The 12,933-nt window shown below is 48.4% G+C and overlaps 1 pseudogene; it reads right to left on the reverse strand.

Annotated features, from left to right (window-relative positions):
* Positions 1 to 2,620: 2,620 nt before the first annotated feature.
* Positions 2,621 to 12,715, reverse strand: LOC116355060 (leucine-rich repeat extensin-like protein 3; annotated as a pseudogene).
* Positions 12,716 to 12,933: the final 218 nt, after the last annotated feature.

Raw genomic sequence — 12,933 nt, forward strand, 5'->3', positions numbered from 1 at the left:
CTTATCAACAGATAGTTTGTTGATTTTATGACCATCTGTAGAGGATCTACCGAGGCGGCAGGTAGCCTAGTGGTTGGAGTGTTGGGTCAGTAACCAAAAGGTTGCTGGTTCAGATAGCCGAGCTGACACGGTAAAAATGTGTTGTTCTTCCCCTGAACAAGGCAGGTTAACCCACTGTTCCCCAGTAAACCGTCATTGTAAATAAGCATTTGTTCCTATCTGACTTTCCTGGTTAAAAAAATATGATTTATCTACAGATGGAGCATCTAAATAAAATGTGTCCTCATAAATCTGTTAGATTTCATGTTAATACTTGTGTTTATGTTAAATGCACCAATGTGAATGTTAATTTACCGAATTGCCATTTGATTTAAGATTGTCAAAGAAAGTTGACTTTATAGGTGAGATCGTGTTTTGTCTTAGCGAATATATTATGTCGGCTACAGACAACTATCCCCAGTGCTGACATTTCCCCTAGTCACAGAGTGGCAGGTGAACCTCCTTATCTTATTCCAGTGCGACCAGAGGGAGACCATAGTCACACAGTGGTAGGTGAACCTCCTTATCTTATTCCAGTGCGACCAGAGGGAGACCATAGTCACACAGTGGTAGGTGAACCTCCTCATCTTATTCCAGTGCGACCAGAGGGAGATCATAGTCACACAGTGGTAGTTGAACCTCCTCATCTTATTCCAGTGCGACCAGAGGGAAACCATAGTCACACAGTGGTAGTTGAACCTCCTCATCTTATTCCAGTGCGACCAGAGGGACACCATAGTCACACAGTGGTAGGTGAACCTCCTCATCTTATTCCAGTGCGACCAGAGGGAGACCATAGTCACACAGTGGTAGTTGAACCTCCTCATCTTATTCCAGTGCGACCAGAGGGAGACCATAGTCACACAGTGGTAGTTGAACCTCCTCATCTTATTATAGTGCGACCAGAGGGAGACCATAGTCACACAGTGGTTGGTGAACCTCCTCATCTTATTCCAGTGCGACCAGAGGGAGACCATAGTCAGTAAGCTGTCCTTCTCACCAGCCTTATTATCAGTTAAACATGGATTTAGAGGCCCCTAAATGTATGCTTCAGACACACATCCTCAGCCACTCTACAGAATACTGAACCCCGAGTGTGACTTTCAATATGGCCTCCATGAGAGTATCAGCTATGGACGATATTTGAGTGGGAGCTAATAGCCAGTGTGAGCTATTATTGCATCCAACATCATCCATACCACACCATTCATTCCCATCAATAACATTAATCATGTCTGTACTCCACCTGGAGTTGCTTTTCCTCTTTATGTTCCAGTAGGATTCTGTTGTGAAATAAGACTGTGTGTGTGTGTGTGTGTGTGTGTGTGTGTGTGTGTGTGTGGCATGCATGCCTGCAAGCATGTCTGCGTGCAAGGCTGACTGCCTCTTTATGTGTGTGTGTGTAAGCGTTTCAACTATGTGTGTGTGTAAGCGTTTCAACCATGTTTGAAGACCGAAGGGATCCCCCCCAGCAGCCCAGCCTAGCCCCTGTGGTGAGTGTGGTCAGCAACAATGTTCCAGTGATATTATTGAGTTGATTTATATGTTGGGAAACACTGTGCACCCACCCTAATAGAGCTTTAAGACAGGATGATGGAGAGCTCTTCTGAATAGACTGCGTTGTTGCATTTCTCCACCATTAAAAGCAGCTGGATTTATTGTCGCTCTGATGTGATGAATTAAGCGCTCAGGCAAATTTATCTTGTGACCTTTTTCATTCTAATCAACTAAGCAGGCGACCAAGCCATATACGTATATCCACACTGATTCTGCAGAACAGTTGTGTTTGGTTCGATACAAGAGGCAAATCAACATCGGGCTTGGGTCACAGTTCCACATTTCACCTCTTTGAGAAAGCCATACTGAAAGCAATCAATGAAGCTATGGGACACTGTAGCCTGCCAAACAACATTCTGGTGATTTTAAGCCAATTAAGAACCCAAAATCAGCTCAGTCTATTTGCATATGGACAACATGTACAATGCCGCAGATTGGCTGGGAGATCATTGGACCCCCTCAGCCAGATGACAACAGACTAATTGACCTGCGTTGACATTCTCGACAATGTCGGACTAAGCCCTCCACCCGCTTAAAGCCAATCAGCCAGAGATATGCACAGGCACATCTGAAGGATCTTGAGAGTTGAGACTGTAAGGGAGGGGTTCAGCTGCCCTAACAGGTCACCCCGTCTTGATCTAAAAACCAGCCACTCTATAGAAGAGATGCGCCGGAGAGCACAGCCATGGCTAATTTCGAGAATTAAATTGCTTTCACTTAAAAAGACCAGACGGTGTTACGAACCAAGCCCCTCGCAGTGTGAGATAAATTCATTTAGTCTATCCCAAAAAAATGCAATAGAGTGATTACATGGTTTGCGGCAAAACTTTTTGGGCCCCCATCGCTCCCCTACCGTCTGCACTTTTCCTGCTTTAAACCAAATATCTTGTTTGTCAATATTGTTCTGGCTCTCACCTTGCAGCTCTTGTGGGTACAACGGTAAAACTGGAAATAAAATCTGAGTCCTGTTGTCACACTCTCCCTCTCTTAGAGTTTCTCTGAGTGAAGGGGCCTCTTGCCGCTCTCAGGGTCTTCGGAGCTGGTCTGTACCACAGGGAGCGGATTTCTTATTTGTTGCATCGGTGGTTCGGGATGAGCTGAGAGTAGAGGCGTAGGAGGAAAGGAGAGGAGAAGAGCAGAGCAGAGGAGGGGAGGACAGGGGCCCTCCAGGACTAGCAGTGTCCCTGACCTTCAGGAACTTTATTGGCTTTCACAAATGGCTCTGCAGGGTGTCGTCTCCAGCAAGCCTCAGCCACTACTGGCCCGACGCCACCTCCACCACTAACCCCTTTAATGATTACAGCTATAGGCCCGGTTTGCCGATCTGAAGCAGAGCTGAGGCCTTTATAATGTGGACGCAGCACTTTTCTGTCGCATCTTGACTTTATCAAGACTTTACGTCTTGTTAAAACAATTCAACCACTTTGTTTTCAGCCTTCATATGAACCTGCTGGGTCTGGAGAGGCCTACAATTAGTTTATTATTTTATTTTTTTTACACATAATGACCTGAGAATTGCTGTTACTTTGACTACTACAGGTACAAATAGCTAGTCTTCTGGATGAAAGCCAGCCTTCTGTACAACAGCAGAGAAAAACTAATTTAGATGATTTTATCATTTTTGCCTGGTGACCTTTCTGGCTCCCCCCCTCTACTTCTCTCCTCTCCATGCCTTCTCTTCCACCTCTAACTCTCCTCACAATCTGTGTGGTTCTATTATTACCCATTATCTACCTCTCTCCCTGTCTTTGTCTACATCCCTTTCTCTCTCCTCTTTCTTCCTCCCTTTCTTTCCCTCTCTCCATCTCTCCCACACTATCACTCCCCCTCCTTCCCTCTATCCCCTCCTTCTTCCTCTCCCCCTCTATCGCTCCCTCCCTTTCTCTCCCTCGCTCCCTCACTCTCTCAGGAGAATTATTCATAGAGGCTCTCTGAATAGGGTTTCAAGGTTAAGTGCCAGTGCGTTCGGCGGTCGTGCTGAGTTGTGTTCCCTGTGTCTGATCGCTGTACCATTGGGGGGGGGGGGGGGGGATTGTTGGATGGGAGACAGCCTATCACATTGTCGCACTACAAACAGGGAGGCCGTGCCTGGCCTGGAGTGAGAAACGCAAGCACAGGCAATCAATAGGTTTCAATATGGCCCGCCGCAGGCTGGAAATGAAACTCAATTTTATTTCTCAATCTGGTGCATTTATTAGATGAGCGGATATTGATGGAGAAAATAGCCCTGGTGGTGCTCTGTCCAATACACACACCAGCTGGGTCTGGTTTATAGGCAGATTTCTTGAGCCAAGATGAGATGAGTGTTTTTTGACTGTTTTTTGTTCATGGAGGCTATACTGTAAATAGATCAATATACAAATACAATGTTGATGTATGCAAAACATCAATTAGATTAGATACTGTTATGGGATTTTTATGAATAATGACTAAATGATGTATACATTTAATGTAGAATTCTAACTAATATAATTCTATCCTGTCATATGAAGAATGTTTGTCCATAAGAAAGAGGGACTGTTAGCAGGCAGGGAACTGTGGCAGACAACTTGTGACCACTGTGAAACTGATAAAAGGGAAGGAAGTCTCCCCACACAGGGAGGGGAGAAACCTTGGGCTTGCAGTAGATTGTGTAACGTGTTACAGGATGTGATGAGCAATGTATGCATAGGAGAAGACTTGTAAACTATATTGTCATTGTCTGAGAGGATGAGGGACATTTATGACAAAATGAGAAGTATATAAACCAACGTACAGGGTATTAGCTCTCGAGAATAAACGCTATTGGCTAATTTTGGTGGCTGGTCCCTGTCCATTTTATGCAAATAAGAACCTTATAAATTCTTAGAAATGGACAGAGTGTTTTAATTGAATTGGTTAATGAACACATAAGAACTAAATTAATCTAACAGATACTTCTCAGAAGAATCCTCACTCCCCACTGGTTGAATGAAATTACATTGAACCAACATGGAATAGACATTGAATTGAATTCTGTGCCCATTGGGTCATCTGACGTCTGTATTTTACTAGTCTTTCCTCTTAACCCTTCAATCATATACCTGTGGACAGTCAAGGTAATCAAAGTAGAGACCTTCCTTCCATGTAGTGACTTTGGTTAATCAAGAGTCACAGCTCCACAGCAGATGCTAGAAGTGAACTTCCATCCCACAGATCCCACAGGGCCTATCAGGAGTTAACACGATTAAAGTGGGTCAAGGCTGATTGTGCCTAATTCACCAGTTAAGTAATCAGGAATACTAAAGCAGATGGTGCTCTTTTCTCCATCTACTATTGCTTTCTACACTTTGCTTTCATCCTCCTCTCTCTTTCTCCCCCCCCCCCCTTCACCACCACCACCACCACACACACACACTTTCCCTCACTCTATCAACCAAGGATGGGGTCAGGGGGTCGAGGTGTGTAGGTGGTGCTAATGTGTGTCTGGCTGTGCTGTTGGGCACTATGATATATGGTGTAGTTAACTATAGTGGTGGTGATTGTGATGGTGGTGGTAGTGGTGGTGGAAGTAGTGGTAGTAGTGATGGTGATGGTAGTGGTGGTGGTGATGGTAGTAGTAGTAGTGGTGGTGATAGTGGTAGTGGTGATGGTGTTGGTGGCAATGGTGGAGGTGATTGTGATTGTGGCAATGGTGGAGGTGATTGTGATTGTGATGGTGGTGGTGGTGATGGTGGTAGTGGTGGTGGTGATGGTAGTGGTAATGGTGGTGGTGATGGTGGTGGTAGTGGTGGTGATGGTGGTGATGGGGGTGGTGGTGATGGTGGTGGTGGTGGTGGTGGTGGCAATGGTGGCAATGGTGGTGGTGGTGGTGGTGGTGGTGGTTGTTGTAGTGGTGTTAGATGGTGGTGGTGGTGGTAGTGCTGGTGCTGGTGGTAGTGCTGGTAGTGGTGGTGGTGGTGATGGTAGTGGTGTTGGGGGTGGTGGTGGTGATGGTAGTTGTAGTGGTGGTGGTGGTGCATGTAGCTGTTGTGGTGGTGGGGATGGTAGTGGTGATGGTAATGGTAGTGGTGGTGGTGATGGTAGTGGTAGTGGTGGTGGTAGTGGTAGTGGTAGTGGTGGTGATGGTGATGGTAGTGGTGGTGGTGTTGGTGTTGGTTATTGTGATGATGGTGGTGATGGTAGTGGTGGTGGTGGTGTTGGTGGTGGTAGCAATGGTGGTGGAGGTAGTGGTGGTGATGGTAGTTGTAGTGGAGGTGGTGGTGGTGATGGTAGTTGTAGTGGTGGTGATGATGGTGGTGTTAGTGGTAGTGGTAGTGTTGGTAGTGGTGGTGGTGATGGTGGTGGTTGTGGTTATTGTGATGGTGGTGGGGATGGTAGTTGTAGTGTTGGTGGTGGTGATGGTAGTGGTGGTGGTGATGTTGGTGGTGGTAGTGGTGGTGGTGGTGGTAGTGGTGGTGGTGATTGTGGTGGTGGTAGTCGTATTCTTTCTTTGTTCTTGTTTCCTTATTAGGATGCCGGTGGGCAGAGAAGGAAGGGTCATCAGCTACATGGGAAACACCTGGGCTCGGTGTGTCCCAGGATAAATACACCACTTCCCCATTCATGGAAGAGACTCTCTCCATGCAGACACCTTAATAGATTTTGTTGTGTATCTTGGTGGTTTTTGGTTGTTTGCTTTGGCACCTTTCAACACCCTGCATTATCACATTCATGCATTCCAAAACACTCACTTACACTACTGATTACTGATTACACACACCATTGTATATTGTAATTAGTTTACTTTATTTAATAAATATATGTTTTGTTACTCCTTATCTCCACGTTGTCTCCCTTTTGTTACAGGCTTTGAGCCTGTTTGTGACAGTAGTGGTGGTGATGGTGGTGGTGGTGGTCGTGATGGTGGTGGTGGTGGTGATGATGCTGGTGGTGGTAGTGGTGGTGGTGATGGTGGTGGTTGTGGTGGTGTTGATGGTAGTGGTGGTGATTGTAGTGGTGATGGTAGTGGTGGTGTTGGTTATTGTGATGGTGGTGATGGTAGTGTTGGTGGTGGTGATGGTAGTGGTAGTGGTACTGATGGTGGTGGTGCTAGGGGGTGGTAATGGTGGTGGTGGTGGTGGTAATGGTAGCGGTGGTGGTAATGGTGGTGGTGATGCCGATGGTGGTAGTGGTGGTAGTGGTTGTGGTTGTGGTGATTGTGATGGTTCTGGTGATGGTAGTTGTAGTGGTAGTAGTGGTAGTGGTGGTGGTGATGGTAGTGGTGGCGTTGGTGGGGGTGGGGCTGGCAATGGTGGTGGTGATGGTAGTGGTGGTGTTGGTCGTGGTGGTCGTGGTGGTCGTGGTGGTGGTGGTGGTGATGATGGTAGTGGTGGTGATGATGGTGATGGTGGTGGTGGTGATGGTAGTGGTTGTGGTGGTGGTAGTTGTGGTGATGGTAGTGGTAGTGGTGGTGATGGTGAGGGTTGTATTGGTTATTGTGATGGTGGTGATGGTAGCGGTGGTGGTGGTGATGGTAGTGGTACTGAAGTTAGTGGTAGTGTTGGTGTTTGTGGTGGTGGGGATGGTGGTGGTGGTAGTGGTGATGGTAGTGGTGGTGGTGACGGTAGGGGTAGTGGTGATTGTGATGGTGGTGGTGATGGTGGTGTTGATGGTAGTGGTGATGGTAGAGGTAGTGGTAATGGTGGTGGTGATGGTAGTGGTGGTGTTGGTGGCAATGGTGGTAGTGGTGGTGATTGTGATTGTGATGGTAGTGGTGGTGATGGTGGTGGGGGTGGTGATGGTGTTGGTGGTGGTTGTTGTAGGGGTGTTAGATGGTGGTGGTGGTGGTAGTGCTGGTGCTGGTGGTAGTGCTGGTAGTGGTGGTGGTGGTGATGGTAGTGGTGTTGGGGATGGTGGTGGTAGTGGTGGTAGTGGTGGTGGTGGTGATGGTAGTTGTAGTGGTGGTGGTGGTGGTGGTGCATGTAGCTGTTGTGGTGGTGGTGATGGTAGTGGTGATGGTAATGGTAGTGGTGGTGGTGATGGTAGTGGTAGTGATGGTGATGGTTGTGGTACTGATGTTTGTGGTAGTGTTGTTTTTTGTGGTGATGGTAGTGGTGGTGGTGATGGTGGTGGTGGTAGTGGTGGTGGTGATGGTAGTGGTGGTGGTGATGGTTGTGGTGATGGTAGTTGTAGTGGTGGTGATGGTGAGGGTTGTGTTGGTTATTGTGATGGTGGTGATGGTAGTGGTGGTGGTGGTGATGGTAGTGGTAGTGGTACTGTTGTTAGTGGTAGTGTTGGTGTTTGTGGTGGTGGTGGTTGTTGTGGTAATGGTAGTGGTGGTAGTTGTAGTGGTGGTGACAGTAGGGGTAGTGGTGATTGTGATGGTGGTGGTGATGGTAGTGGTGATGGTAAACGTAGTGGTGGTAATGCTAGTGGTGGTGGTCATGGTAGTGGGGGTGATGGTAGTGGTGGTGGTAGTGGTGTTGATGTTGGTGGTGGTGGTGGTAGTGTTGGTTATTGTGGTGTTGGTGGTGATGGTAGTGGTGGTGGTGATGGTAGGGATGGTAGTGGTGATGTTGGTGATGGTGGCAATGGTGGTGGTAGTTGTGGTGGTGGTGGTGGTGGTGGTTGTTGTAGTGGTGTTGGTGGTGATGGTAGTGGTGGTGGTGATGGTAGTGATGGTAGTGGTGGTGGTGATGCTGATGGTGGTAGTGGTGGTAGTGTTTGTGGTTGTGGTGGTGATGGGGGTGGTTGTGGTGGTGGTGATGGTAGTGGTGGCATTGGTGGGGGTGGGGCGGGCAATGGTGATGGTGATGGTAGTGGCGGTGTTGGTCGTGGTGGTCGTTGTGGTGATGGTAGTGTGGGTGGTGATGGTGGTGGTGATGATGGTAGTGGTGGTGATGATGGTAGTGGTGGTGGTGATGGTGGTGGTGGTAGTGGTGATGGTAGTGGTTGTGGTGGTGGTAGTTGTGGTGATGGTAGTGGTAGTTGTAGTGGTGGTGATGGTGAGGTTTGTGTTGGTTATTGTGATGGTGGTGATGGTAGTGGTGGTGGTGGTGATGGTAGTGGTACTGATGTTAGTGGTGGTGGTGATGGTAGTGGTGGTGGTGATGGTAGTGATGGTGGTGATGGTAGTGGTGGTGGTGGTGGTGGTAGTTGTGGTGATGGTAGTTGTAGTGGTGGTGATGGTGAGGGTTGTGTTGGTTATTGTGATGGTGGTGGTGGTGGTGATGGTAGTGGTAGTGGTACTGTTGTTAGTGGTACTGTTGTTGTTTGTGGTGATGGTGGTGGTGGTGGTGGTTGTTGTGGTAATGGTAGTGGTGGTAGTTGTAGTGGTGGTGACGGTAGGGGTAGTGGTGATTGTGATGGTGGTGGTGATGGTAGTGGTGGTGGTGTTGATGCTAGTGGGGGTGATGGTAGTGGTAGTGGTGTTGATGTTGGTGGTGGTGGTGGTAGTGTTGGTTATTGTGATGGTGGTGTTGGTGGTGATGGTGGTGGTGGTGATGGTAGGGATGGTAGTGGTGATGTTGGTGATAGGGGCAATGGTGTTGGTAGTAGTGGTGGTGGTGGTGGTGGTGATGGTGGTGGTTGTTGTAGTGGTGGTGTTGGTGGTGATGGTAGTGGTGGTGGTGATGGTAGTGGTGTTGGGGATGGTGGTGGTAGTGGTGGTAGTGGTGGTGGTGGTGATGGTAGTTGTAGTGGTGGTGGTGGTGGTGGTGCATGTAGCTGTTGTGGTGGTGGTGATGGTAGTGGTGATGGTAATGGTAGTGGTGGTGGTGATGGTAGTGGTAGTGATGGTGATGGTTGTGGTACTGTTGTTTGTGGTAGTGTTGTTTTTTGTGGTGATGGTAGTGGTGGTGGTGATGGTGGTGGTGGTAGTGGTGGTGGTGATGGTAGTGGTGGTGGTGATGGTTGTGGTGATGGTAGTTGTAGTGGTGGTGATGGTGAGGGTTGTGTTGGTTATTGTGATGGTGGTGATGGTAGTGGTGGTGGTGGTGATGGTAGTGGTAGTGGTACTGTTGTTAGTGGTAGTGTTGGTGTTTGTGGTGGTGGTGGTGGTGGTTGTTGTGGTAATGGTAGTGGTGGTAGTTGTAGTGGTGGTGACAGTAGGGGTAGTGGTGATTGTGATGGTGGTGGTGATGGTAGTGGTGATGGTAAACGTAGTGGTGGTAATGCTAGTGGTGGTGGTCATGGTAGTGGGGGTGATGGTAGTGGTGGTGGTAGTGGTGTTGATGTTGGTGGTGGTGGTGGTAGTGTTGGTTATTGTGGTGTTGGTGGTGATGGTAGTGGTGGTGGTGATGGTAGGGATGGTAGTGGTGATGTTGGTGATGGTGGCAATGGTGGTGGTGGTGGTGGTGGTTGTTGTAGTGGTGTTGGTGGTGATGGTAGTGGTGGTGGTGATGGTAGTGATGGTAGTGGTGGTGGTGATGCTGATGGTGGTAGTGGTGGTAGTGTTTGTGGTTGTGGTGGTGATGGGGGTGGTTGTGGTGGTGGTGATGGTAGTGGTGGCATTGGTGGGGGTGGGGCGGGCAATGGTGATGGTGATGGTAGTGGCGGTGTTGGTCGTGGTGGTCGTTGTGGTGATGGTAGTGATGATGGTAGTGGTGGTGATGATGGTAGTGGTGGTGGTGATGGTGGTGGTGGTAGTGGTGATGGTAGTGGTTGTGGTGGTGGTAGTTGTGGTGATGGTAGTGGTAGTTGTAGTGGTGGTGATGGTGAGGGTTGTGTTGGTTATTGTGATGGTGGTGATGGTAGTGGTGGTGGTGGTGATGGTAGTGGTACTGATGTTAGTGGTGGTGGTGATGGTAGTGGTGGTGGTGATGGTAGTGATGGTAGTGATGGTGGTGATGGTAGTGGTGGTGGTGGTGGTGGTAGTTGTGGTGATGGTAGTTGTAGTGGTGGTGATGGTGAGGGTTGTGTTGGTTATTGTGATGGTGGTGGTGGTGGTGATGGTAGTGGTAGTGGTACTGTTGTTAGTGGTAGTGTTGTTGTTTGTGGTGATGGTGGTGGTGGTGGTGGTTGTTGTGGTAATGGTAGTGGTGGTAGTTGTAGTGGTGGTGACGGTAGGGGTAGTGGTGATTGTGATGGTGGTGGTGATGGTAGTGGTGGTGGTGTTGATGCTAGTGGTGGTGGTCATGGTAGTGGGGGTGATGGTAGTGGTAGTGGTGTTGATGTTGGTGGTAGTGTTGGTTATTGTGATGGTGGTGTTGGTGGTGATGGTGGTGGTGGTGATGGTAGGGATGGTAGTGGTGATGTTGGTGATAGGGGCAATGGTGTTGGTAGTAGTGGTGGTGGTGGTGGTGGTGGTGGTGGTGATGGTGGTGGTTGTTGTAGTGGTGGTGTTGGTGGTGATGGTAGTGGTGGTGGTGATGGTAGTGGTTGTGGTGGTGGTGGTGATGGTGGTGGTGTTGGTTGTTGTAGTGGTGGTGATGGTAGTTGTAGTGCTGGTAGTGGTGGTGATGGTGGTGGTGTTGGGGATGATGGTGGTAGTGGTGGTAGTTGTAGTGGTGGTGACGGTAGGGGTAGTGGTGATTGTGATGGTGGTGGTGATGGTAGTGGTGGTGGTGTTGATGCTAGTGGTGGTGGTCATGGTAGTGGGGGTGATGGTAGTGGTAGTGGTGTTGATGTTGGTGGTGGTGGTGGTAGTGTTGGTTATTGTGATGGTGGTGTTGGTGGTGATGGTGGTGGTGGTGATGGTAGGGATGGTAGTGGTGATGTTGGTGATGGTGGCAATGGTGTTGGTAGTAGTGGTTGTGGTGGTGGTGATGGTGGTGGTTGTTGTAGTGGTGGTGTTGGTGGTGATGGTAGTGGTGGTGGTGATGGTAGTGGTGGTGGTGATGGTGATGGTGTTGGTTGTTGTAGTGGTGGTGATGGTAGTTGTAGTGCTGGTAGTGGTGGTGATGGTGGTGGTGTTGGGGATGATGGTGGTAGTGGTGGTGGTGATGGTAGTGGTGGAGGTGGTAGAGGTGGTGATGGTAGTTGTAGTGGTGGTGGTTGTGGTGGTGGTAGTTGTGGTGGTGGTGATGGTAGTAGTGGTGGTGATGGTGGTGGTGATGGTAGTGGTGGTGTTGGTAGTGGTGGTAGTTGTAGTGGTGGTGGTGGTGGTGGTGATGGTGGTTGTGGTGGTGGTGATAGTGGTATAGGTGGTGATGGTAGTTGTATTGGTGGTTGTGGTGGTGAAGGTAGTGGTGGTGATGGTGGTGGTGATTGAGATGGTGGAGATGGTAGTGGTGGAGGTGATGGTGGTGTCAGTGACTGCAGGGATGGGATTGGTTGTGATTGTTGCTGTTGGTTGTGGTATACTGTATTTGTTGTTTATAGTGGTTGTGGTATAAAGCTACTTTACAAAAGTTGCACGTTTCAGTCGCGTTGTGGAATTTTAGCATTTTAGCTAACCCTTAATCCAATTATCCTTATGTGCTATGTTCATTTCTATTAACCTGCTGCGTAAATTCTCCTAACCTGCTATAAAAGTAAATCTATCCATAGTTGTATAGCTTACTATCTAAAACCGTTAGTGTTGTGTTGAGAGGAAGTTGGGGAGTATCTGAGTATTAAGCTCATCTATGATGACTGCATGCACAGCAACTGACCAGGAACCAGTAGCACATTAACCCTCCACAGCCCCTCTAATGGATCGACTGGTCTCACCACTGATACAGGATGAATTTTGACCCTCATTGGATGACGTACTGTATGATTCACAATGCCAAACTGAGCCAAACCATGCCGAGCTGAACTGGCCTGTGTAGAAGACAGTTAGAAAAGGAAATATCAGAGAAACCACAGTGTACAGTTCGTTCGGGCCTATGAAGTGAATCATGTATAATGGTCCCCCTTGGTTTCACTACTGATCCAGGGTGAGTTATGGCCATGGTGGGATGTCACACTGTATCTAATGTCTGAAGGGGACTCATCAGGTTGGGGTTTGTCCAACAGATACCTGTCTCCATCTTTAACCCAGCATGCATCTCTTTAGAAATCTAATTGCACATTAAGGGGCAACAACCTTGAGATCCAAACAAGTCTCCCTTCATATGAACTCCCCATTACTAATATGTTGTCAGGGAGGGACACCAATATGGTGAGTTAGGGGAGGAGGAGGAGGAGTGAGTTACCGATTTGAACTCTCTTCCTGTCCCGTGCTCATTTTCAGCATCAAATTACCTCGGGAGCGCATCACCGTGCAATAACTGTATATCACCAAATGAGAAGAAATGATTTTGCAATTTCTAAAGGGCAAAAGAGCTCAGCCGATGAATTACAAGGTAGGGGGATCTAACTGAAGCAAAAGACTAATTAGAAGACATCAATAACCAGGCGTGGAGGAGAGCTGTCCACGGCCAGCAGACCAAAGGTTAATAGATAAAAGGATAGCGATCCCACTCCATGGGTTTT

Source organism: Oncorhynchus kisutch, linkage group LG19, assembly GCF_002021735.2.
Source record: "Oncorhynchus kisutch isolate 150728-3 linkage group LG19, Okis_V2, whole genome shotgun sequence".
In the NCBI taxonomy this organism is placed as follows: domain Eukaryota; kingdom Metazoa; phylum Chordata; class Actinopteri; order Salmoniformes; family Salmonidae; genus Oncorhynchus; species Oncorhynchus kisutch.